Source organism: Dermacentor variabilis, chromosome 8 (assembly GCF_050947875.1).
Source record: "Dermacentor variabilis isolate Ectoservices chromosome 8, ASM5094787v1, whole genome shotgun sequence".
NCBI classification, from domain to species: domain Eukaryota; kingdom Metazoa; phylum Arthropoda; class Arachnida; order Ixodida; family Ixodidae; genus Dermacentor; species Dermacentor variabilis.
The window spans coordinates 83,081,593-83,093,210 of NC_134575.1; positions in this window are offsets into that span (position 1 = coordinate 83,081,593).

Below are 11,618 nucleotides of genomic sequence, written 5' to 3' on the forward strand. Positions count from 1 at the left end.
ATACAAGAGCCTAATTCGGTCTCGATTGGATTATGGTGCCGTTGTGTATAACTCTGCCGCCCCGAGCGCGCTAAAGATGCTAGACCCAGTCCACCATCTGGGAATCCGACTGGCCACTGGCGCTTTCAGAACGAGTCCCATACAAAGTCTATATGTGGAATCAAATGAATGGTCTCTCCACCTACAGAGATCATACATTAGCTTTACATATTTCCTTAAAGCACGCTCCAATCCTGAACATCCATGTTTTCATAACGTTACCGATATGACGTGCGCTACACTTTTCAGCAATCGTCCCTCCATAAGACAGCCTTTCTCGCTGCGTGTGAAGCAGCTTAGCGATGAAATGCATGTCCCGCTCCTCGAGCATCGCTTAATGCACCTAACCAAGCTCTTACCTCCTTGGGAATGGCAGGTGATACAATGTGACATATCCTTTATAAAAGTTACAAAGCACGCTCCTGAGGCTGAAATCCGAATGCATTTCCTAGAACTCCAGCACAAGCACTCCTGCGCAGAGTTCTACACAGACGCTTCCAAGTCAAATGCCGGGGTATCCTATGCAGCCGTCGGCCCATCGTTTTCGGAATCCGACGTACTGCATCCGGAAACAAGCATATTTACGGCTGAGGCCTACGCATTACTTTCTGCTGTGAAGCATATAAGAAAATCAAAACTTCCAAAAGCAGCGATCTATACAGACTCTCTAAGCGTCGTGAAGGCCTTGATGTCAGTCTATACACACAAAAATCCTGTACTTAGTGAACTCTACACCGTCTTGTGTAAAGCGTACATATCTAACCAGCGTATCATTATATGCTGGGTGCCTGGCCACAGGAGCATTGAGGGTAACGTTCTGGCGGACGAGATGGCCACGTCCATCGCATCGCGAGCCGCTAATCCTACCGCTGAGGTGCCTGTCACAGATCTGAGGCCTTTCTTGCGAAGGAAGCTGCGAGCCCACTGGCAACACATATGGGACGCGGAAACAAATAATAAGCTGCACCTGATAAAACCGCAGTTAGGATTCTGGCCCTCTACTATAAAATCGCGCCGAACAGATGTCCTATTCTGTCGTCTCAGAATAGGACACACGTTTGGCACCCATAATTTTCTACTCACCGGAAGTGAGCCTCCTACTTGTGGTAGATGCGGGGAGAGGCTGACCGTACTCCACGTCCTCCTGGAGTGTCGGGAAGCCGAATATGAAAGAATGAAACATTTTTACTTCGCTTACAGACAGCACATCCCTCTTCATCCAGTAATGTTCCTTGGCCCAGAACCGCTTTTTAACACAGACACAGTCCTAGGTTTTCTGAGAGATGTGGTCCTACATGTTATTAGCCCCATGCATTCCTAGCGCTTCCTCTCTTTAGAGGATGCCGCTGGGATAGTTGTACGGTATAGCACATGCCTCCAGACCCTTGTGTTTCAAGGGCTCTAAGGAGGCAGTAGTGCTCTGGCATTTCTCATAATCTGATATATTTTAGCTATCATATCATTTTTTTTATATGCATCTAAATGTTCATAGTACAAGTCATACGTCATCGCCATAATTTTATTACACAGATTTTACGCATTTTAGAGCGTATATTTTAAGGCCCCTTTACAGCCACGACACACCAATTCATAGTAATCATAGTTACACTGCACACCCACTACCACAGACGTGGCGCTCTTTGGCCATTCCTGGCCCTTGCGCCATGAAACCCCATACATCATCATCATCAAAAAGCTGTAAATCCTAAAGCACTTATTTCTTTTATTCAGGATAATCATGCTTCATCACTTTCTAATCGTCTAACCAGATAACGGCTTAGCGTGGTTTATCGAACGTCGCCTAGTACAGCTGGAGGGGAAGTGGCCCGACATAGTTTTGGAGCAATTGTGGAGGGCTTGTGGAATGAAAACAGATCGGAAAGGTTTCTCCGTTACAACGCCCCTTTACTGAAGCAGCAACGTACCAAATTCTTTGCCGATTGACGCACTACAGTTTCTACATACGGAGTGTTCGCATGCGTTTCGAGGCTGAAACTTAAGGCATATGTGAATATCAACGGTGCTCTTCAAAGTTTATATGACGTCGGTTACTCTTGACGCAGATGCCCAACGCATAGCTGCTGATAAACGCGATGCAGTACGGGCGCTTCTTTGCCGCGCACACAACACAGAATTCAAGTTTCTATACATCTATCATAAGAGTTGAGCTACCTTTCTGACTACTAATCATGTTATCGCACTCAGAAAGGTTAACTACGGTATATATAAGTAAGAGTCATGTTCCGTATCGGCAATGGTAATCTAGACTTAGGCACACGTTCGCGGCTTCAGGTTAGTGCCACGGCGACCACTGTGAGGGATAAGCCGAATCGAAAACCCGCTCCAGTAATATCACTGTAGGCCCAATCAAGAACGCAAGAGAATAAAACCTATTCGTTGGTTTATAACTTCGGTATTATATGTAATATTATACATACGTATCGCTCATACGCGGGCGCCGCAACAACCACCATGGTAACCCCGTAAAGAGAAATAAGTCCATGAAGAAAGGATACAGAGGTTTCGAAGAGTAGCCGTGTTTGATGAACAAAAAAATCTACGGAATCTGCCGTGAACATCGGAAGCTTATTTAAAGGAAAAGGAGCCGTGGTTCTGTAAACAGCATACAGTAGAGCATCTGAAGGGGGAAATTGCGTAGATGTGAGTTTCATGTACACGTGAAATTGATTAACAGGGTTTTGCCGTATTCCAACCCACAGAGTAGAGGTATTGTTGTTATTATTACGCGTAAACACTCTTATCATTTTCGAAGTCTGTTTTTTGTGCATGCTGCAAAGTTGTGATACCATTTATACTGCAGACTTATTGCTGAATTCCTTTAATCGCGGTTTTCACCAATGTTCGTAAAGCAAGTCATGACCTTAATAAAAATTCTGGTAAAAGGAACATTTGCTTCATATCTTTGTAAGCGAATTCTATGCTAATTAACCAAATACATGCTGCAGATTCGGGAGAAATACCTGTCCGTCAACCACGATGGCGAACCCTTCAAAGAAAGTGGAATTCAACTGAGAATTACAATTTGCTGAGCCTTAAGACGTGATGTAAAATGTGCCCCAGTTAAAAAGTAAGGTAAGAGACGCACAGCGAATTTCGGTGACGAACGCGTACCGTAACTGCCATCGTCAATGTCTATGTCAATAATTCGCAGTTGTCGAGGGCCGTGGACGAAGATAGCGCAGACTATAGTACTTGCAGGCCGCTTAAGCTTTCCCTTTAAGGGCGGAACGCGATAGCATTCAAAGATTCCTGACCACTTGTCACAAAGAGATAAAAAATACCCGCTTGTCTGAGAGTTAACCAGAGTGAACCCTGCGCTATAACCGAAGGCGAAGAACAATGACGCACTTCAGTGACGTTGAAGAGAGCGCACATTTCTTACTCGGTTCATTTACCTTGATCACATACGTTTTCTAAGTGAACGTCATACTATATTTGCACGTCAGTGACATGCACCATGTTTACTTTCGCATGACGCACTAGTGTGGCAGAAAAACACGCGTTGCTGCTGAGAGACGAAATGACATTTGGGTGTTTACTTAGGAGCTTACAAATTTGAAAAGTAGTATTTCCGAGTGAATATCAAAATAGTTCACCTTCCTTTCTTCGTTATATTAGTATTATCGTAGGCAAATGTTTTGATATTAGAATACAAGCGGAATAATGACCTGTGCAAGGAGACGTAAGCCACCTAGCAATACAATATCTCCTTTGCTCCCGTTCAGGCCACAAACAACGCAGCAAGGGATAACACAGCCAGGAACTATCACGCTAAATAGAAAACGAACAGTACCGGTAGCTGCAAATAAAAGAAAGCATGGCTTGGCGAAATATTCAAATACAAAGATGATTTCTTGTTTGGAATTGAACAGAACGCTCAGAAACAAATATGCTTGTGCGAACATATTACACTCCCGCAAAAAAATAGCTTTGTGCAGTCAAAGAGGCAGAGAAATTAAAAGGAGGTGAATTATCTCTGAACGTAGAAATGCGCTCCTAATGCCACAAATGACTAAAAACGGCCGAGATCGTTGAATGTCTGGATTATTGTGACAATATATTGACTTCTACTATTCCGCTGTTCTTGTATTGTTTTTATTTATATTACCGCAGAAATTGCAGTTAATGCCTAAGCTTCCAACAGACTTCTGGTATCAGCATAAAAAAAAGACCTACGTCATCTCCTTCGTGGACAGAACGGCCTTCAATCTGTTCGATTGATGCCGAACAAACACAAATTTCTGCCTCGTTTGTGACTTTGTTTTGGATTTTTATGTTGTGAGGCTCAAGACCTCCACTTCCGTCACTATAAGCTAGGCTTCAAATTTCACGGATTGGCGCTTTATTTAAATTGAGTTTCAGATATCGGATAATCAAATCTTCCCTACGAAAACCGAACCTCCGTGTTGCAACTGAGACGCTATTGTCCACAAATGCACTCAATTCTTTCGTAGCAAATTTATTAAATCAGTGGGTGATAGGTGAGGCTGGTTGAAGAAGCACATGATGTTTTTAATAATTATATTACGAACTAAATGGATAATTGTTTATGAAAAAAATGTACGCCTTTGTTTAGCCGCTGTCCCGAAAGCCCTTGGTTAATATAGCTGATCAAGCGCTTTCCATATGAGTATGTCATCAAAGGAAATGATATCACAAATTTAACATCGCTATACTATCAACACCGAACCCGTGTTGATAGTATGGTAGATGGTAGTTCGAGACGCAGGGATTGCAGGTATTTTGTCCTTCTGCGCAAAGTCGAATACCGAAACGTGCTTCGAAAGCACGTGCACTAACGGTCGGCGTTCACTCGTGCTGAGCGATTTCTTTACCATCAACAAAAGGGCTGTTTCCGAACTGTGGTCATCAGGTTTTTCCGGCTCATCAGTTAGTTCAGCCACTGATAAAGACGCCTATTCCCTGGTGAAGGCTAATTTCATGCCGTCTGGTTATGTAACTGGCTGTTAAGAACAGTTTACGGTCCATAAGCGAGTACGTCCGCCTTTGATCGACACCACACAATGAGGCACCAACACATTCTTCTTCGCACATTTAAAGTGCATCAGTTCTACGGTAGCTTTAAAGCTGTCGGAATCGGCGCCGCAACAGACAACGGGGACACAAACGGTAGATGATGCAGGTATGACCGTATCACCACAAACATACAGTGTAGTTCCGCGATCTACAGGATTCTCCAGAAGTCCTGACGGAATCCTACCACTTATGAATACCTTCGCTGGGCGGCAGTCGACAGTAGCACCACACTCCCGGAAGAAGTCCATGCCGAGAATAACATCATGGGTCGAGTGAGGAATAATTACAAACTCTGTCGCAATAACATTGCCTCCCAAAAACATTCAACGCTACATACCCAAATAGGTCGCAACGGCTCGCCACTCACTCCACAGAACTTTGAATCTTCGTCCCATTTAAACAAACCCTTTCGCACTAACAAGTGTTTGAAAGAGACAATAATGACCGAAATTGTTGCGCCTGTGTTCACCAGAGCCATCACAGGGACATTATCTACAAGAACGCGTACTTTGTTTTTCAGCATCAACAAAGGAGGTATTTCTGTCAGTAGCACGTCTCCAGCGACCTCACCTCCATCGGCCGCGCTAGCTAGTTTTCCGGTGACGAAGGGGACGGGGTGCGACGCAGCGGTGAGTGAGAACAGGGAGCACGACGTTGCGGTGGGGGTTACAAACCCCTGTCAGATGCCGGGGAGCGATTCCGGGAGCTTCTCGGCCAATACTCGTTGCCAGATGATACGTGTGCTGGCCACGGGGCACCGTTTGGGGTTGGGAGTTCGGAGAAGACTCTGAGGGCTGGCCATACCACGTGGTCATACGCTGGTTGCAAAACCGCGATATATGACCCGGGACACCGCAGGAATAACACACCGGGAGAGGTCGAAACCTTAGTTGTTCGTCGACGAATCGAATATTAGCATTTTCCCTCGTGTAGTGGGTTTGTTTGTGGTGTGCGTCACGACGATACATCGGGCGTCGAGAAGACGTGCGCTGAGCGCGTTTTTCATAGCGCGGAGTCGGCGGGCGTGTTGTCATCCTCGACTGTGGGGCTGCGCTGTACTCTACGGCCGCTGCGGTAACCATCGGTTGCAAAGGGGCCAAATGTGGCGCCGTCATAGCCTCCCGTGACGTGTACATGCCATGGTGGGCAGCACTTGAATGCAACAACTCTTCGCGGCGGGAAAGTTCCTCGCGGACAATCTGTCGGATGGTCGAAGCAAGGTCGAGTCGAGTCGTGTCCACACTAGCAACCGTCGTAACATTTGCCAACCCACCAAACTTTGGCGCAATCTGACGCATCTTGAGCGTTTAGAAAGTTCTGCAATGCCGAATGACGTCGGACACAGAACTGAGGTTCTCCGTTCCAATTAGAATATTGTACACATGCTCAGCCACTCCTTTCAGTAAATTTCCAACTTTATCTTCTTCCGACATGCGAGCACTGACCACCTTGCACAGCTTTAACACTTCCTCGATATATGTTGTGCATGTCTCACCTGGTAGCTGCGCCCGTTGCGACAATGTCTGCTACGCACACTTCTTTATTGGCGACTGAGTCCCAAAAACACGCCTTTAACTCGTCAACAAAATGTTCTCACGTCGTAAGCGCGTCCTCGTGGTTCTCGTACCACACGAGGGCGGTATCGGTCAGGGAGAACACCAAATTGGTGAGCTGAGCGGTTGCATTCCACCCGTTGGACTTACTCACTCGTTTGTAGTGGACGAGCCACTCGTCGGCACCTTCCCCCGCTTTGCCTCCGAAGGTGGGTGGAAATCGGTAGTATGGCAGGGGACTGCTAGGCGCTGCCCTCGGAGCGGCTACTTCTTCTGGCATGTCGAACACAGTCAAGACTGATGGCGGGAGGCCCGCAAGTCGATGGCTTCGACGAAGCTGCGGCAGTGGCGGTTCCGTTGTTGTGAGCGCTACCCCGCACCTCCACTACTTCGTTACGCGCGAACGAGACCGTTTATCACCCTTACGGATGAATGGCGCTGTTTATTTTAGGCCGCGAAGGAGAGCGCAAGAGCGGCCAGCTGGTTGACTAACTCAGTGTCGTTCTCTTCTTCTTTCCCCCACTCAGGACCGCAAGCACGTTCACCGGTCTTCGTTTTCTTCATGCGTTACAATATATTGAAGCTGGTTTCTGGAAGTGTTTTATGCTTCCCATGCTTCTTCTCCAGTTTTGAAAGATTTCTCCACTACACAAATAAGGGATGCGAATTCCCTCGTGCCTGTTGGTGATTCTCTTGACCAATCGTATCGCCTGAGAAGCTTTGGCTTCGATTTTGCGAATAGTTTCTCCGTTGGTGTCCTTGGCTTCTATGATCATTTCCAACACTTTTATGTTCTCCACTTTGGGTATCTCGGGTCATGAATTGTATGTCTCTGTAGGTTTGTATGTTGTAGCTCTTGGGAGGTCTCCCCTTTTGCGTTGGTCTCTACAGCAACAGCTCAGATTTTTCGGCCCAGAACGTTAGACCGGTGCCTCCTAGGTATTTCTCGATACCTAGAGGCACCGCAGAAAAGAAGAGAAAAACCAAAAAATCAGAAAAAACCAATGGCGTGGCTCAGCTAATCATATTATGTAGGAAACGAGCCTCCCTATTGTAAAGCATGACCGATGTGTCACTGATGCATGCTTGTCCCTTCTTTTTTATATAATATGCCTCTAGAAGTTCTCGTGCTTTTTCGTTACTGCACTTGCGCAGGATCTCAACCTGGTTGAGCAGAGGCCTGCATTTATGATCTAGGCAATGCATGGGTAAATGACGTTGCTCCCGGTTTTTAACTGACCTTTCGTGTTCTCGGATTGGCACGTTCAAACAACAGCCCGTCTGGCCTATGTAGGTTTTGCCGCGTGTCATGTGAATCTGATAAATAACGCCAACTTGGCACTCTACATGGGAGTTCTTGTGTTTCACGCCGCAGCCACCTTGCTTCTTTGTGGCGTGAAGTCTCCCAATGCGGGCGCAAAGGTGACTCAGCTTGCAGGGAGCCGAGAAAACGAGTGGAACACCGTGCTCGGTTGCTATCTTTTTCAGATTGTGTGCAGTTCTATGAACATATGGAATTACAACTGGCTTTGAAGCTTTGTTGGCAACATCAGAGTTTACTTTTTGAGGCGCTTTTGGCCTCTTTTCGAGCGTTTCAACCACTGCCAGCACAACCAAATCAGGGAAGCCAGGCACTTTCAGCCTAGAAATTTGCACGTCGAAGCTGGCCTGCAGGGTATGCGTACATGACTTCTTCAGAGATTGCTCAATAATCTGTTTAGCAATGGCCCTTTTGGTGATTTTAGAGTGAGCTGAATCATGGGGTAACAGTTGTTTTTGTGTGCGTGGGCAGAAAGAGCAACAAACGTGCCCTTTTCCAAAGGTAAGTTTGAGGTGAAGGAACCGCAGAACGTTATTGACAGGGAACTCATGTGTAAAGGTTAGACCTAAGGCATTTTGTCAAAAAGATTTAAAATGTCTGCAATGGCCTCGTCATACATAGATTCATTTCATTCCTTCAGCAGCACAACAAAATCGTCAACATACCTGAAAACATGTGCTACTTTGTCTTCTTCAAATTCACCAAACAAGGTGCGGTCAATAGTCGATAAAAAGATATTGCATAAAACTAGTGCTACGCACGACCCAATGCACACTCCCTACTCCCTGTCGCTGCAAAAAGGTTTGGTTGTCGAAGGTGACAAAAGAAGCACTGAGATAAAATTCTAAAAGAGCCAGGAAACTGTTTTCCGAAATGCCTGCTGAGTTTTGGAAACCAATGACATCGTTAGCTTCAATGCAGCTACGCACTGATTCAAAAGGTGGCTGGTGAGGTATAAAGTAGAGTAAATCTTCTACATCAACGGAGAACCCAAATCCGATTGAGTCGACTGTCTGCAGAAGCGAAATAACATCTTCAGAATTCTTCGTGGCAAAGGGATCATCAATATGCAATATGTTTAAGTGCTTTTGCAGAAATATACTGATTTCGTGTTGTCATGTGCCTTTCTCGCTAACAATGGCTCTAAAGGGCACATCAACCTTGTGCGTTTTAGCGGTAAAAAACACAGACAAGCTATCGTCCTTACCGTTGTTAACAACATGAGACAGTATGGCTAGCTCTAGGTTGTCGCATAAAGAGATCATAAAGAGATCGTAAATGCCGGCCTCTGCTCAAGCAGGTTAAGATCCTGCGCAAGTGTAGTAACGAAAAAGCACGAGAACTTCTAGAGGCATATTATATAAAAAATAAGGGACAAGCAGGCATCAGGGACACATCGGTCATGCTTTACAATAGGGAGGCACGTTTCCTAGATAATATGATTAGCAGAGCCACGCCACTGCTTTTTTCTGATTTTGTGTTTTTTCTCTTCTTTTCTGCTGCTGATACCCTGATGCGCCTGCGCTGGCATGGTCTGATATTTAAGTGTTTCCCTCGAATAAACCTCAGTTGTTAGTTTGCGCCTGTCCTGTCTTCTTCCTTGTGATCGTCTACAAAGCGCATCCAATCTTTCCAAATACAATGAACCAACTTGCCCAACAACGCCTTCTGCGAAGCTACATTTCTTGTAGTCTGTTCAATCGATCCATCTCTGCTGGCGTTTATCAATAGCGTGATGTCGTCTGCATAGATTTTCTAGTTAAGTGCGTCAATTCTTTATAATTTGCTAGGAAGACCAATCAGAGCCAGGTTAAAGAGCATAGACGATATAACTGATTTCTGCGGTGGGTCTGCTCTGCCAATAGGCACTTTCTTGGACGTGTGATCTTCTACCGTGATTCTTGCTTCTCTATCCGTTAAGAAGTTTCGTATATAGTTGTACGTCCGCTCGCCCAAGCCAAGGTTGCTGATTTAGTGCAGTATGGTTTGGTGTGCCACATTGTCGAAGGCCTTCTTGAGATCCAGACCGAAGATGGTTCGAGTCAAACTCCCTGGTTCGTGTATTACTTGGCGCTTCAGTTGCGGCATGACATCTTGTGTAGACAGGTTTCTTCGGAATCCTATCATCGTGTTTGGGAGTACGTCATTGTCTTCTATGCAGTTGGTGAGCCTCGTGAGGAAGGCATGCTCCGTTAGCTTGCCCATGCAGGAAGTTGGAGATATGGGTCTTAGATTAGGGAGTGGTGGTTGTTTGCCGCGCTTTCGTATTAGGCTTACTTGTGCCATCTTCCAATGCTGCGGTTTCTTTTCTTGTATGCAGCACTCGTTGATATATTTTGTTAGTTTGCCAATGGACGCATCGTTCAGGTGCCTGAGTGTCTTGTTTGTAAGGTCGTCTGTGCCCGGTGCCTATTTTGTGTTGAGTTTGTGCAGGAGTGATATTATTTCGGCTTCACTAAACTCTTCAACGAGGTAGGAGTTCTGTTCCCCCTCGTATTTGGGATGAATCAACGACGATGCCTGTGACATGTATTTCAGTTCGATCTCTTCCAAAAATTCTTGCTCTGTTCTTTATACGTCTATAGGATCTTGTGCATGCTTTGCCTGGGCGACGTTTTTGTTTCCTGTGGTTTAAAGAGGTATTTCAGTAACCTCCACGTCTTGCTCGTCCTACATCGCTGATCCATCTCCGTGCATAGTTCCTCCCATTGTTGTCTTTGGAGGTGTAGTGCATATTGTTCTATTTCTTTGTTTCGTAAGGCTATCTTCTTCTTTAATCTCTTGTTATGTTTCTGCATTTTCCATTGTTACTGCAGCCCTTGTTTGGCCGCCCACATGGGCAAGAGCCTGCTGCCTATCGCTTCTAGCTGAGCCTCTTGTGGGATCACCTTCGATGATCTGGAGATGTCTTACTTTAGTCTGGCTGTCCACTGGTCAATGTCTGTAATGGTTTCTATGTTGCTCTCTTTCCTTATCTCTCTGAATTTCACCCAATCAACCAATTTGAGTTGATTACCCCTGCGTTTGTCGGGACCTCCATTGTGCTAGATGTCGATTTCGGAGTGGTGGCTCCCCAGGTCTTCCTGTGTATTTAGCCATATTATGGATTGTATACTCTTAGCCAAGGTGAGGTCTGGTGTGGAGTCATCACAGACGCTGTTGCCTTGCCTTGTTGGCGTTGCTGGGTACGTTACGAGGGTTAGACCTTCGTTTTGCGAGTCGAGACATAGATTTTTGCCTTTGGTGTGGATGTACTTGTACCCCACGTGGTGCGCGCGGCGTTAAAGTCTCCACCTGTTATCACCTTCCAGTCACCTGCTATGTTGAGCGTGCGTTTGAATAGTGTTTAGAATCTGTGCCTCATTAATTTTGGATGTTGTATACGTTAAGAATGAATATGCTGTTATTTGTCTTTCTTGAAGGTATAATCTGAATTAGTATGTTGCCGGCCGGTGAGTCGTGTATCATGTTTTACAACCGTGTAATTTCTTCTGACCAGGGTGGTAAGGGCCCTGGTTTCTCCTACGGCATTGCCTATGGATTGGTATCCTCACAGTCTGGCGCGACCATTCGTTTCTTGCAGAATTATTACGTCTGGCTTGTCTTTCGATTTTAGGTATTGATAGAGGTTTGATTTTTATTTAGGT